General features: G+C 37.8%; 1 protein-coding gene across 1 annotated transcript in view; it reads left to right on the top strand.

Annotated features, from left to right (window-relative positions):
• The window catches only part of stag2.S (stromal antigen 2 S homeolog), a gene marked incomplete in the record, with an annotated part of 131,364 nt that overhangs the window by 21,894 nt on the left and 92,877 nt on the right, over nucleotides 1–16,593 (top strand). Inside the window, 3 exon segments of the mRNA NM_001094828.1 lie at nucleotides 5,503–5,516; nucleotides 13,863–13,874; nucleotides 16,381–16,387.

Below are 16,593 nucleotides of genomic sequence, written 5' to 3'. Positions count from 1 at the left end.
GCTTTAATTCAGTGGTTTGTTCAACTTTTTGTTCAACCCACTGAAAGTTGAAAGTCTGCATCTGAGTTGTTTCATTTAAAATTCATTGTGGTAATGTACAGAACCAAAATTAGAAAAAAATTAGAAAGTTGTCTCTGTCCAAATATTTATGCACCTAACTGTATAAAATATATTGGATCTAACTGACAAGTATGACAATGATCTCCTAAATGAAGAAGAATGAAGAGAAACTGATGCTGAGAGGAAAAGTGAAGATAAACTTGATTTTCAGAAGGAATGCAGAATTTTTAATTGATTGTCTTTAGAAAACATCTTATTTCAGTATGTTGAAGCTTTTATAAAATTTTCATTTTTGAGATAGGTCCCCTTTAAATCAGAACAATCTGTGTCTGGAAAGCAAGCAAAGCACAAAGTTTGATCCACTGGTGCAGTCACACGTTTCAGGAGATGCTTAAAGGGTACATGCCACTGTACAATTGTAATCATGCCAAAGTGTGGTTCCATTGTATTGCCAGGCCCTGTTTTTAGCATGGTTGTATGTGTATTTATTTGTATTCTAAACTTGGTTATGTGGTCTATTTGACTGGTAATGCAGTGTGCAGACCTGCCTACTTGTCTAACCAGTGACATTGTGGTTATTTTTGTAGTATTGGGAAAACTACTTTGCAGTGCTTTTTATGTGAATACAAGACATGCACCCAATGTATGACAGATTTAGTGTGTGTAGTATTAGTGCAGTTCATTATAAGCAGAATTACATGAATGGCAATTAAGTAATAAAACCTAAATTCCTGTTATTGAAGCAACAATCTTGACTCACTGTGCCAAAAACAAAGGTTCAAATTTTTTGTATACTTTCCAATTTACAATGTGTCCTGTCTTGCATTGTCCATATAGCTCACTATACCATGGTTATGATTACTGTATGTCGGATGTGTTAACACAGTCTATTATCAAAATCATAATCCAATGAGGCTATTTATTTTAAGGAATATGGGAACAAGTTTAGAATGGAGACTGTCCATAAATTTATGGCTGCATATGGATAATTTCATGAGCATTTGCTGGAGTCCTGTTTTCATTTGTAATTTGCCTATGGAATGATCACGCAAGCCCAGTGAAGATCCATTAGTAGTGTTGAAGGTTCTGTTTAATGAAGGTTCACGGGGCTTGGGGCGGCTTTTGGGGGGGGGGCTTTTAGAGGAAAATATTCGGGGTATATCACCTCCTTGATATGGACATGTTCCTATGATTTTTATAGGAACGTGTTGGTATCGCTTAAAGGGAAGTAGTTTGGCATCTCAAGTTATAAATATGTTTATAAAGCTCTTTGTAAAAAATAAATAAATAAAAATCTATGATATGGATTTTACTAAAAATGAAGGAACCCTGAATAAACAGGTGTTGTTGTTTTCTTCCTCCCTCCCCTTGCTTCTCAGTGGTAGTCTTTAACTGATGTGCGTACTGAGTGCATCCACTGGAGCTCAATGTGTGTTCTCACTTCTTTGCTTTATTATATTCAGCTTCTTTTCTCTTCAGTGAAAAGGGATAAATGTCTTCATGTAGCAACAAAAGAAAAGTGCAAAGCCTGTGCTTCCTCTGCCTTCTAAAAGCATTACTTATGTAATCTGCATTGTTTTAGCTGTTTTCTTTGCAGATTTGGTTATATTAAGAGATATTCAAAAACAAAATTACATTAAACATTAAACTCAAACATTAATGTGGGGTGTTGGTTACACAGGTATGATAATATATCAGACATTTTATAACAAAGTTAATCCTTTGCCAACTAGGTACGTAGATTCTAGCTGTTGACCAGCAAAGGCTTGATGTACCAGTAATGTAAAATATGTTTTCTGCAACTAATCCATATTTTAGGATGACCGTCACATGGGCAGTAAGCGTAAGCAATGTGACATAGCTTCTGGAACCTGATTATCCCAACAGATACCGTATATACTCGAGTATAAGCCGACCCGAGTATAAGCCGAGGTACCTAATTTTACCTACGAAAACTGGGAAAACTTATTGACTCTAGTATAAGCCTAGACACAACTACAGCCCTGTCTCCAGGCAGCGCACATTCTGCCAAAGCGATCCCCCCAGCGATCAACCGGACTTCTTTGCAAAGTTGAATGGTGAATTGCCAAAACGGATTACTGTGTGCATTGTCCCACTACCATGTGCAGAGGGTGCTGTTTGATATTGCCATCACTGTTAATTTTTCGTATAACCAACAGAGGGCGCTGTGTGATATTGCAGTCACTGTTATTCTTTCATATAACCAACAGAGGGCGCTGTGTGATATTGCAGTCACTGTTAATCTTTCATACAACCAACAGATGGCACTGTGTGATATTGCAGTCACTGTTATTCTTTCATACAACCAACAGATGGCGCTGTGTGATATTGCAGTCACTGTTATTCTTTCACACAACCAACAGATGGCGCACTGTTATTCTTTCATATAACTAACAGAGGGCATTGTGGGATATTGCAGTCTCTCCCCAAGTGTTCTGTTGGTATAGGAATGATTAAAAGTGACTGCAATCTCAGCTGCTCGGGTCGGTTACCGCTGACCCGAGTATAAGCCGAGGTAGACTTTTTTAGCACATTTTGGATGCTGAAAAACTCGGCTTATACACAGGTATATACGGTATACCAAATAGCAGACAACCATATGTTTGCTGTTTGGGGATCTCCTGCTGCCAGTGCCTGATTAATATCCAGTGTATGTGTACAGAAACACACACAGATGTGTGCACTTTTTTTTCCCCCTGTTTTTTAAATGTTCTTTTCAACACTTTTGTGCCATGTTTTGTGCCTAAACCTGTTTGGTAAAATACCTGATCAGCTAGTTATGATACTTTAATTATTTTAAGATGTGTAATCAATTATTTTTTTTCATCTATTGATCGTTGAGATTTTATTATGCCTACATGTATCTGGATCCAGCTATGGATCCAGATCTTTGATCCTTACATAGTTTGGAGAATTTTTAGAAATGGTATAGAGATCCAAACATTTACTGAACCTTGGTTAGGATCAAGTGCAAGGTACTGTTTTATTATTGCAGAGAAATGGGAAATCATTCTTAAAAATTAGAATTGATTTGCTTAACATGGACTGTATGGGAGATGGCCTTTCTGTCATTTAGAACTTTCCATGGTATCTCATGCCTATATAGTTTTGTTTTTGGTTTGATTTTCCTTTAAAAATATAATTGCCCAGTGTTGCTAGAATTGTGATTATACTTTATCTTCATTTATGATGTTAATTTGGGTTATTTTATTGCATTTTTAGGAGCGCATAAGAAACCACATTTTGCTCCCTCATTCTAATGTCCTCAGTGCTGATTTTATACATTGATGTATTTTTATAGCAGCGTACCCAGTCCTATTAGATATTGTGCTCCGTGGCTATTGTGTATTTAGAAACTAATCTAGGGCAATGGTGAATGTAAAAAGCCATCTAGTGCAATTTGAGACTATTTGAATGAAATGATGTCAGCGTGTTAAAACATTGGTGACTGAGAATTTATATGCACTTGTGTCGTTTTGGGTCTTCCAGTGCCCCAAACTTTGGTAATATACGCATATTGGGCATCAAAATGTCCAGTAAATCCATGACATTTTTGTGTCAAAAAAGACAGAAACGTTAGCAAAACTTTGTAATTTGGACTAAATATCTACTAGTGATGGGCAAATTTGTCAAAAACGCCGGTGACCGTTTCTTTGGGGTTTTTTTTTTTTGACGCCAGCGAATTTTCGCGGGCGTTTCGCCGCTAATTTGCACCAGACGAATAAATTCACCCTTCACTAATATCTACCCATTTAGAATTCATAAAAAATATTTTCAAAAATCTATTGTTTTCATGAGTAAACCTATAATTTATGGAATTTTTTAACCTTGAAATCTAAACTATACTATCACAATTAGCTTTGTTTTTTTTGTTTTTTTCATGTCATCAGTTTAAGTGGAGGGTACTTGGATCAGGGAACAATAATAGAATGTTGCAAAAGCATGTAGTGAGTAGATTGGACCTAGCTTAAACGTTTTGCAAAAAATAAAGAAAAATCAAGGGTTGTTCTCGAGCAAATTATTACTTGTACAGCACCATCATATCCCGCAGCACTTTAAAAAAGCTTTACATCTACAGACATTTCACAAGAGTAGATTCAGTGTTAACGTCTTCATATGGTTAGGAGGCAATAGGTTGAGTGCTTTTGACCACACACAAGCAAATTCCAGATAAATTTAGCAACTTATTGGGTCCAGTGATAGGCCTGGTGAGCAGATCTGAAAATCCACTCAGATGAGGATCACTTTGGCGCGTCAATGTGGTTCTTGTCTGATGGGCCTCAATAGGCCCCTGGTTACTTATAAGATCAAAAATCAAATGTCTATTTTGGCGTAAGAAGTTGAAAACTCAAATTTAAAAGGCACCTATAGTTACGTAATCACTTAATACATACGCCGTACAAGGATGTTTCAACCCTAATCTCAAATTTTCAGTTGCTATAAATCACATTCATGTGGTTGGTTATCGTGCGCCCTTAAAATAAAGTTGCGCTCACCCAGTCATACAAAAGGTTTGGGTGCCCATGCCCGAACCTCTCGCTTGTGTAAAAAAAAAAAAAAAAATAGACTATATCCAAGTGTTTTATGACTTCTCATTCAAATGAGTCACTCACGCGAATGTAGAGTGCGCATTTATTTTGGAGGATTTACATATAGTTACGTGCATGACGTAGCACGATCCTCATAATCCTATACTGCATGTATGTGCATAATGAGCAAACTGGTGGTGTTGCTCATTATGCCCATACATAGGCCTCAACCTTGCCATCTGTACAGTTATCGTCCCAGTGCAGGGGCTAGAGTGCTTGATAAAATGCTATCCCCCCCCCTTCCAGAGTGCAGGGTCAAAGGGTTTTTAAAAGATTAATGCTCTTTAAACAGTTGATGACAATTTACTGATTTGACCCAGTTCTTGTTTCCCACCCCCTGAAATGCTGAAATTTGTGTGGTTGGCTCTGGGCTCCATGTTCCAGTATGGTGTGTATTTTAATGTTTGTTTTGAAGTGACTATGGCATGATGTACTGTTGACCTGCACTGGTAAAACTGCTGTTTGCTTCACTAATGTAGTTCATAAAACAAGCTGCTGTGTAGCAATGGTAGACACTGAAAAAAGCTATAAGTCACAGGTGAAGTAGTGGATAACCGTTACACCATAGATTTTTCAGGTATTGTTTATTGTATGCTATGATTTCAGTAGTGTTCCAGGTAACAACTGAGGCACTGCACATTTTTTGTAGGATGTGTTAAGCTGGCCATAGACGCAAAGATCAGATCGTACGAATCGAGAGTGTGTGGAAAGTCCCGCCATTTTTCGTCCGGTGGAGAATGGGTCGTTTGGTTGATCGGACAGGTTAAAAGATTTGTCGGCTGCGGATAATTTCTCTGCATGTATTGGCGATCGTACGTTTTTCAGTGGGAGACTGTCACTAGATTTGTCGGACATAACTTTTGTACGATTGCTGTCAGGGGCAGAACATCGGCTGATCTGTTCTTTTACTACTTTATTTGATTATAATGCGCCTCATTGCAGTAACAGTCAACTGGTGATTTACCAGTTGTGTAAACAACGACACAATCTCTAGAAGATAATGATCAATTTTATTGTTTCTAGAGTCCTTTAGAGAGCCATAAATGGCTTAGTTATATAAACTATAGATATTTCTTATGCATAAAACATTACATTATATTAAAATACATTACTTTTCAGTTTTTGATGTTACTGATCCTTTAATCATGGCATTTGCTGACTAAAAAAAAATAGAAACCGTGTAGTTAACCGAATCAACCAAAGCATGAAGCCATTGTCACTGTATTTTACTGTGGGTGAATGACAAGTACAGTGCAACATTTTTAGCACATTTTCTTCTATGCAACAATCAAGGTTACTACAAAAAAAGTTACATATTCTGCCCCAATGTCCCCAATGAATGCAAACAGCTTGGCAGATAATGCAAAAATAAACTTTTAGAGGGGCTAATAGATAGTGAATAAAGTACCCCCTTTTGTAAAATATAGGGATATTATAAGTTACCGAGGAGTTTCATGACCATATAAAAACACGAGGCCGAAGGCCGAGTGTTTTTATACAGGTCATGGAACTCCAAGGTAACTTCTAATATCCTCATATTTTACAACTGGGGGTACTTTATTTATTATAATACACAAATTTCAATGAGTCATGTGACAGAAATGACATCAGAACTCACCGTTTATAACTGATGACATCAGAACTCACCGTTTATAAGGATATAATTTACAGGTTATTCATGGCTTTTGTGTATTATATTTGGTTTTAAGGAAAGTGGGCTAATGTATAATGTAAAATGTGAGAAACACCAACTTAAAGTAATTGTTCAGTGTAAAAATAAAAACTGGGTAAATAGGAAATAATTTCTACTATAGTTAACCAAAAATGTAATGTATAAAGACTGGAGGTCTAACATAATAGCCAGAACACTACATACTGCTTTGCAGCTCTCTTGGTTTCCACTAACTGGTTACTTGGCAGTAATCAATCAGTGACTTGAGTGGGGGAACAAGGATTATAACTGTTGCTTTTGAATCTGATCTGCATGCTAAGGATCAATTGCAAACTCATTGAATATTTATGTCCCATATGGCCTCCCTTCAAGTCGCTGACTAACTCAGCGTTAGAGAGCTGAAAATCAGGAAGTAATGTTCTGTTATTTTGCACAGCCTATCCATTTACCCAGTTTTTATTTTTACACTGAACTGTTCCTTTAAAATCTGGGAAATGCATGCATTGATGGGGGAGAGGTGTCAACGCAGTGGCTCTGTGGGTAGCAGTGCTGCCTTGCAGTTTTTGGATCTTGAGCAAGAGCACTACCTGCAAAGAGTTTGTATGTCCTCCCTGTATTTCTTCAGAGTACATAAATTCAACCAGCACACAGGTCTTTGTTGCAAGCAGGGACAACCCTTGCTATGTCTTATTTGCGTGATGCAACGTTTCGGGGTGATCCCCTTTGTCATGCTTGAAAATCCGCATGTGCCCTTATATAGAATGATTGTTTCTTGAGATTTTTCGGATAAGGGATCTTTACATAGTTTGGATCTCCATAGAGGAGGGGAAGCGCAACATCTATGGTCTACCATGTACAATACTGTTTTGGCACCTCTCCCTAGCTCGTTTTAATAACTGCTCATAGCACGAATCATGCTAATGCAATCAACAAATTACCTCCATTTAGGGTAAGGCCAGACGAGGAGATTCGGGGAGATTTTGTCGCCTGGCGACTTATCACCACGTCTTTTGCGCGACTATCTCCCCGAAAAAAAAAAAAAATCCCCAGCAAGTCCAGTTGATTTGACTTATTACTATTGATATACTGTAACATACAATAGTTCAAAAGACTGCGGCTGTATCGCTGTGGTGCTCTATCCAGAAATCTTGCTGCTCGACTGGGTTCCAATATCCATACGTTAGAAAAATACGATGGCACACACATTTGCAAACGTGCTTAAATTAAAGTGCTTTTATTGTGATCTCAAACATTGATATACCATGACCTGGATAAATGAGAACCTTTACAAACATATTGGATCTCCATACCTTACGTCTACTTTAAAAATAATTTAACATTCATCCAATAGGGTTGTTTTGCCTCCAATCGGATTAATTATATCTCAGTTGGGATCAAGTTAACAGTATTGTTTTATTACTACAGAGCCAAAGCCAAAAAATCGTTTTTATAAAATTTTAATTATTTGACTAAAATTTAGCCTGTGGCAGATGGCCTTGCCATCATTCTGAGCTTTCCGGATAATGGGTGCCAATTTATAAAACTCTAAAACTAAAACCAAACACGTGGACTCATGAAATGTTGATCTATGTAGGAAAAGCTAGCACAAGACATAGCACTTTTGTTAAAAATGTTAGAACCTAGATATTTTTAACAATATTAAACATGTAATATACTTGCACCACTTTCTACACTATTTTTTAAAACTCTTTGGTTTAATGTATCATGGTGTCGTAATAACCTCCAAAATAGGCATTTTCTCCATCTTGGAAAGTGTCTGTGACACTCCATTCTCAGTGGGCTCTGAGCAGCTGTTTAGAAACTAATCTTAGGGGTTGTCGCAAATTATCAAGTAGAAAATGATGTTTGTCTGTAATATAAGCTGATGCTACAGTGCTGATTATTACATTCTGATGCTAATTGCACTGTGCTGCCATATAGTAATTATCTGTATTAATTACTAATCAGCCTTATATATTAATATGTATATTCTATGTGTTCTCTATGTAGTGGGTCCCTAAGCCAGAACAGAGCATGTGCAGTAAATCGCCAGAAAAGAAGATGGGGAGTTATTGGGGCAACTATGGAAGTACAGATCTTTACTGCTAAAGGGCTGTGGTTGTCTTGGGCTGGTACAGAAGCCCAAAACATAATGTACAACACTTTGTGCTAATTTTTTAGGTAAACTTTACTTCTCCTTTAATGATCATGAGAATGTTAACTGCCTATGGAGCATATTTCAGTTTGTACTACAACTCCTGCATATAATCCAGAAATAAGTTGCTAATGTACAACTGTGGTGTTCAGCTGGAATGCCACCAGACAGATATGGCACCATGGGGGCTATGGCACATGGAATTCTTCTCAATTGTGCCAGGGATAAAAACGTAGCATTATGCCCAGGACCTCTTTGAAAAATGCAAGGGTTAGCTGTTCTATTTTTTAAGTGGTGTTGTCAGACAATCCATTCATTTAACTGAAAATAATTGGAAAACATTACAGGCGGCTTTAATCTTTGGGCAGGATATGTGTGTCACAGAGCTAATGTGGTGTCATGACTGCGATCTACTGCTACTCTCTAAATACATCATTTGACTTTAATGTTGCCCAAGTTCATATGGTTTTTTTTGTCCCACTGTGTGGGATAAATGGGAGATTTAAGTTTCTTAAAGGAACAGTAACACCAAAAAATTAGTGTTTTAAAGGAATTGTTCAGTGTAAAAATTAAAAACTGTGTAAATAGGCCGTGCAAAATAAAAAATCTTTCTAATATGGTTAGTTAGCCAAAAATATAATGTATAAAGGCTTGAGTGATTTGATGTATAACATGTCAGTCAGAACAATACTTCCTGCTTTTCAACTCTCTTGGTTTACACTGACTGATTACCCTGGCAGTAACCAATCAGAGACTTGACATGGGTCATATCTGTTGCTTTTGAATCTGAGCTGAATGCTGTAGATCAATTACAAACTCACTGAACAGAAATGTACCATGTGCCCCCCCTTCAAGTCGCTGACTAACTGAGTTATAGAGCTGAAAAGCAGGAAGTTGGATTCTGGCTGTTTTATTAGACATTTATTAGGAATCTATTTACTCAGTTTTTATTTTCACACTCAACTATTCCTTTAAAGTAATGAAAATATTATGTACTGTTTCATTGCACTGGTAAAACTGATGTGTTTTGAATGACTGCCCCCATTACTAAACAGCAGCTTGTTTATATAAATATAGTTGTGTTTCTGAAGCAAACACAGCAGTGTTACCAGTGCAGGGCAACACTTTTTTTTTTTTTTTTTTTTTATATTACGGTTTCTTTAAAGGGGTTGTTCACCTTCAAAACACTGTTTTCAGATTATTCACCGGAAATAGACGTTTTTCAATTACTTTCCATTTTATCTTTTTTACCGTTTTTCCAAAATCTAAGTTTAAAGTTCAGTGTTTCAGTCTGGCAGCTCAGTAATTCAGGTGCAGACTCTAAACTGTTACAAGTTGCTACATTTAGTTAATACATTTCTCTGCAGCATCTCTGGAGTATTTGCTGCTATTGTAGTAATTCTAACTGCCTTTAATGAAACCCAAGGATTCTTCTCAGCAGGGGCAAAGATAACAAATGTATCAACTAAATTTATTAATTTATAACCGTTTACAGGGTCGGTGACCCCCCCCCTTCCAGCTGCTTTAGAAGGGGAAAAATGACACTTTACACTACAATATTAGAAAAACGGTCAGATAGAAAATAGAAAGTAATTGGAAAAAAACCTTTATTTCTGCTGAACTATTTAAAACTAACTGAACTGAAAAAAAGTTTTGGAAGGTGAACAACCCCTTTAAGAAAAACCTCAAGTGTGAGTACTGTATAAACGTCTTCCTCTTTGGCTATCTTGTAAATGAGTAGTGGTGTTTTCAGTATGTTTTGTTATTATGAATTTGGCAGGGTTGTATGGCAGAAATTTCCAAATCATGTTTCTATCTTTTTCATGTCTTTTGCAGCTTAAGGTATACTTTGGGAATGTTAAATATTTTTCCAATATTTTTTTTCTCAAACAAGCAAGGAAAGATTGGTCGCCGCAAAGACGAGGCGATTAGTCACCAGGCGACTAAATCTCCCCGAAACGCTCAGTGTGACCTTACCCTTAAACTATCATTTCAAGATCAACTTGGTGTTACGATAGCAAAAAAGATCTTTTAAAAATCTTAATACCTATGGCCACCTTATCAGGTACCCACACTGCATTTTTTCCTGCAAAGACTCTGTACCAAATTAGAAAGGGGTTACAACTTGATTTGTTGTCTGGATCTACGCCAATTATTTTTCTAGTGGGATTTTAAAAGACTGGCGTGGACCCCCCATGGCTGCAGCCAGATGAGATGAGTGTGAGAGGAGTTTTTGACTGCAGCCAACATTTCCAACACTGTTTGGAGAACAGAAAGCTGTTTGTATCCCTTGCTGGTTATAGGCTACTGATGGCAATAGACTGGATGGGGGTGTTTGGTAGCACTGTGATTATTTTAATGCAGTTGTATTGAGCCTAGCTGTAACATCCTAGGGGCTTGATTGGCAACACCCCCCCTAACTTTTGTAAAGCCAGCCATACATGGGTATTCAACCAATTAGCCCTTAAGCAAGGGGAATGGTGTACACTGCACAATGGCCTTTCATTTTTTTTATACATTATTTAAAAAAAGACCTCAGACCAATCCTAACATGTTCAAGTTAATGAGGGGAAAAAGATGGCAAGATAAGTCCGGCTTAGGAAGCTATTAAAGAAAGCCATATAAAAAAAATAATGGTAGGATTTACCATTCACCTGATCAATATAAACATCTGGTTGGTTTCTATGTTAAAACAGGTATGGGATCTGTTATCCTGAAACCCATAATCCAGAAAGCTCCAAATTATGGAAAGGCCATGTTCGATAGGCTCCATTATAATCAAATAATCCAAATTTGTGAAAATGATTTCCGTTTTCTCTGTAATAATAACAGTACATTGTACTTGATCCAAACTAAGATATAATTAATCTATATTGGAAGCAAAACCATTGGTTTTATTTAATATTTACATAATTTTCTAGTCGACTTAAGGTACAAAGATCCAAATTACGGAAAAGATCCGTTACCTGTAAAAACCCAGGTCCTGAGCATTCTGGATAACAGGTACCATACCTTTAATTTCATAGTGCTTCCAAATCCTACTGTTAATTTATTCCTGGCAAAGCGTGCATTGCTAGTGCAGAGAGCACAATTGCGCTTACTCCACTAGATGAGCTGAAATTTTGAATTTCTGCTAGTGGTTACCAACAGCAGCTTTTTTGCCGCCTCTTCTACTATAACATGTCATTAGAGTCACTCAGATATTCCGAGGCACATTTATCATAGGTCGAATTTGTAATTCAGTTTTTAAAAACTCCCATAAATGCGACCAATCAAAATTAATTTAAAAAAATCAAATCTTTCAAACTCTGATAAATTAAATTGTGACCATAAAAAAAAAAAAACTGAAAATTTGAATTTTCAATTTGACCCTTGATAAATCTGCCCCTGTTCCAGTTAATGGAAGACAAAAAGTAACTAACTTTTCCAACACTAAAGTACTAACTTTTTTTTTTTAACCAAACACACACACACATTACATTACACAATCAAATGCAATTGGTGTTGCTCATAGAATATTGTGCATGCACTGAAAAATTCGCAACAGGGCTCCCCCTCCACTCTTGGATTTTGCAGCAAGTTTTCTTTTTTTTTAAACGATTATAGATAGTATGCTATATGGAACAGGGGCCTTCTACCTTTTTAAGGCAATGTAATGAATGTAACTGCATTTCATATTTATCTCTTATTATTCTATTCCCCTGTTAAGGGTCAGTTCACACGAGGAGAATTAGGGAGATTTTGTCGCCTGGCGACTAATCGCCTCGTTTTCTGAGCGACAATCTCCCCGAACTGCCTCAGCGCGTTTTCCCATAGGCTATAATGAAAAGTTGCCTGCGCTAAAGCACGGGCGGATGCCTTTTCCATAGTCGCCCAGTTCAGGGAGATTGTCGCTCAGAAGACGAGGCGATTAGTCGCCAGGCGACAAAATCTCCCCGAATCTCCTCGTGTGAACTAACCCTTAAGCTATTACTCTACTTTACAGCTCTGCTTGCTCAAGTAGCAAATGGTTGTAAAGTTTTGGAATTGCTACTGAAACCAGTGTTTTCCCCTTTCCGTTCTCTTTTCTGGCATTCCAAACTTTTGGAACAATGCTGCAAATGCCATCTGATATAAACTTCCGCTTCAGGAAAGGGTTAGTATGTTTTTAGAAATAGTTTTTTCAGTACAATACCTGCAGTTCTGTTCTTAAAGTAGCTAGTGTCTCTACAAATGATTCTCCACTGTGAAGTGCAGAAGTTGTAGGACAATGGGACTAGGGCCTTGTATGTGGGACCAAAGACTCTGTACAGTTCATGCAGGGCCAGAAAAATTTCAGGATCCATATCATCTCACAAAATTGAAAAAAAAATTTTTAAGTTATCTGCCTGCTATTTGTAGGCCAACTCACTCTGTAATGTAAGCTTTAGCATGGTAGATGCTACCCTCTGGCACTCAGGGGTGAGCTGTTCTTATAATCTACTGTATATTTGCTGCCATTTTTGATTAAAAAAAAAGAAGGCTAATGGCATTTTATTCATCGTTATTTAAGCTGGTTGTACGTAGTCCAGATTCGTTATGATAGACTTGATGCACAACAAAGGGAGATTTTACAAGACTGAATTTTAAAGTGGACCTCTCACCCATACACGAAAATCTGTATAATAAGTCCTTTTCAAATTAAACATGAAATACAATTTCTATTTTTTATTAAAGCATTCATAGTTGATGAGCTAATATAAAAATCTCAGCTGTCAATCAAATATTGTCTGCCCCTCCTCTATGCCTTAGGCATAGAGGCGCGGCAGACAATTACTTTCACTTTCCATTTAGCACTTACTAGATGGTACTGTTCTCCACACATTCCCACCCAGTTCTCTTCACAGTTTAATTGTGAATGATGTGTCCACAAAATTGCTCCTGCCTGCTTGCAATAATTATGAATTCCCAGACTGAAGGAAACAAGATTCAAATAATTTATATGAATTCCCAGACTGAAGGAAACAAGATTCAAATAATTTATATTGTGTAATTAAAGTTCATTTTGCTTGACTAATGTGATAAAATAGGATTTTGAGTATTTTTTTTTTTTTGGCTGACTGGTCCCCTTTAATTGTTCAGTATTAAAATAAAAACTTGGTAAATAGCCTGTGCGTAATAAAAAAAAAATTTTTTGTAATATATTTAGCCAAAAATGTAATGCATAAAGGCTGCAGTGAGTGGATGTCTAACAGAGCAGAACTGCTTTGAAGCTCTCTTGGGTTTCCACTGGTTGGTTACCAGGCAGTAACGAATCCGTGACTTGATGGTGTGGGGCATATAACTGTTTGCTTTTAAATCAATTGCAAACTCACTGGACAGTTATGTCCCAAGTGGCTGACTAAAGGTGTCCATACACAGGCGACATTGCCAAACGAGCATATCTCTCCGTGTATGGCCACCTTAACAGAGCTGAAAAGCAGGAAGTAGTGTTTTGGCTATTATGTTAGACATCCAGTCACTCCAGCCTTTATACATTACATTCTTGGCTAATTAACTATATTAAAAACATTTATTTATTCTGTGCAGCCTATCTATTTAACCAGTTTTTATTTTTACACTTTAAAAGTTGAACTGCTATGGCAAAGACTGATAGCCTAATTATTTAGCTTGATGCACAGCCAGCTTTACCTTTCATGTCAACATTCAGCCGACTATGTAGCAAAGGGTACAAACTCATATAGGCTGATGTCTTGTTTGTAAACTGTCAAACATAAAGCTAAATACAACCCCTTTGTATTCCCCCTTTCTTAATTATTTGTCCCCTATCAACCTTTTTAACAATGTTTGTTTTTTGCTGCCAAGAATTTGGTCAGCCTTTGGATGACCTGTCATTTGTTTCTTTGGTTAGCCTTAGGCTAGAGCTCCACCTTGTGATCTTCTAGAACAGGAATATTTTCAGATTGGAATGTAAAGGCACTACAGCCGCTTAATAAAATGTATATTGTGTGTGACAAACCTTGGCATCCTCTTTGTATGCTCCTTTATAAAAACCAGAGCAAAAACCTAGATAATTTGTTTTCATAATCTATATAAATATTACTTTCACATTCCTCTTAAAGGACCAGTAACATCAAAAATTTGGTCTGTTGCCAGCAGCTTTCCTAATAAAGTGCTCGAATGCACTACTGAGATATACTTAAATTGCACTAGCTTGTTATGAAGCAATTCTTAGATTGTTGCTCATGATTCCTGTCTGATCTGTCCATGCTCCAGTGGAGCTGGCACACTTTAGGGTTTGTTTCACCAGAAGCCAGGTCACATACATGTGTGTTTTGAGTTTTGGAAGAAAATCTTAGAAGTTGGGGGAATCCTAGAAACACCTTGCAGACAGTGCCTTGCTTGGAATGAATCTCCACGCAGAAAGCCTTATTTAGCTTATTTAACTCATCTGTTACATATAAACTCAAATTAAATAAACTTTGCCTCTGTGTCACTCTCTAAGCAGATGCTAAATATAACTGCTACCAGTCTCTAAAAGCTATGCATTGGGTTCTTTCTCAAATCATGCAGACCCAATGTCAAATATTCCCTTCACTTTATCTATCTTTTAATTTACACACACTCACGCATGCACTCACACTCACGCATGCACTCACACTCACGCATGCACTCACGCATGCACGCACACTCACACACACTCACTCACACTCTCTCGGAGACCCGATATCCAGAAAGCTCCAAATTACGGAATGGCTCCCATAGACAACATTTTATCCAAATTTTTAAAAATGATTTCCTTTTTCTCTGTAATAATAAAACAGTAGCTTGTATTTGATCCCAACTAAGATACAATAAATCCTTATTGGTAGCAAAACCAGCCCATTGGGTTTATTTAATGTTTAAATGAATTTCTAGTAGACTTAAGATATGAAGACCCAAATTACGGAAAGATACATTATCCGGAAAACCCCAGGTCCCGAGCATTCTGGATAACAGGTCCCATACCTGTGTGTACACGCACTTACACACACCCACCCACTTAAAGAGAGAGAGAGAGAGAGAGAGAGAGAAAAAAAATAGTGTCAACTTCTATGCAGGCAATACCTAGCGTGGACAATCTGTTACGGTTGCACAAATGCGAGTAGTTACTAATTTGCAACAGTGTACGTATAGTAGCAGGGCAATAAAAGTCTTTGAACATCAAGTACTGTTAATTAGTCCCTGTGAGCACTTTGAAAAAAAAAAGGCACAATGTGCGGAAAGTCTCAGTGCAAGTCAATATAGCAGTAATATTATAGAGAGAAGCGTGACGTTACCTAATTTTTGGGCTTTCTGCACCCAGGCAGCTATGACCATTTGACGTGTTGTGCCGGCTTTCGGACTCTCTTATTCATATTTTCTAGTTTTTTTGCACCTCGTTCACCTTGTACCCAAGAGAGACACAGAGAGAGAGACACAGAGAGAGACACACAGAGAGAGAGAGACACACAGAGAGAGAGAGACACACAGAGAGAGAGAGACACACAGAGAGAGAGAGACACACAGAGAGAGAGAGACACACAGAGAGAGAGAGAGACACACAGAGAGAGAGAGACACACAGAGAGAGAGAGACACACAGAGAGAGAGAGACACACAGAGAGAGAGAGACACAGAGAGAGAGACACAGAGAGAGAGACTGAGACTCTTCTCCCAGTAGGAAGTGGAGTTTCCTCTCTTCTTTTACACTGTAGCAAGAAGTGGGCCTCATCCTCCTGGTCACATCACTGGCACAGTCTGTTCTCTCTGGGTCTGTAGGTCTGTCTGTGCCGTCCCTGTTCTATCTCCAAGTTGTGGGCACTCAGTCTGTACATACTCAAGATCTGTCTGTCTTTGGGGTTCTGTAGCCTTTCCAGATATGGGGCCAGTCTGTACTCTCTCCCCAGTGATTGGTAGATAGAAAGTTTCTGGGAATTTGATATTTCGTTCCTCCAGTCACAGACGTATTGCTCTTTGACTTTGTTTATTTTTTGTGTTATTTGGCCTTTTGTCAGTTGGTGGGAGTCTTGGGTGGGTAGGGTGCTGATCAGTTGTTTCAGGGCGCATGGTTTGCCCTGGGTCTGGTTATTCAGCCAGGCTTTATGGTGGTAGCTCATGG

This window comes from Xenopus laevis, chromosome 8S, assembly GCF_017654675.1.
Source record: "Xenopus laevis strain J_2021 chromosome 8S, Xenopus_laevis_v10.1, whole genome shotgun sequence".
NCBI lineage: Eukaryota > Metazoa > Chordata > Amphibia > Anura > Pipidae > Xenopus > Xenopus laevis.
Note: the sequence above shows the minus strand (reverse complement) of the source record. Positions and strands in the feature narration are given on the sequence as shown.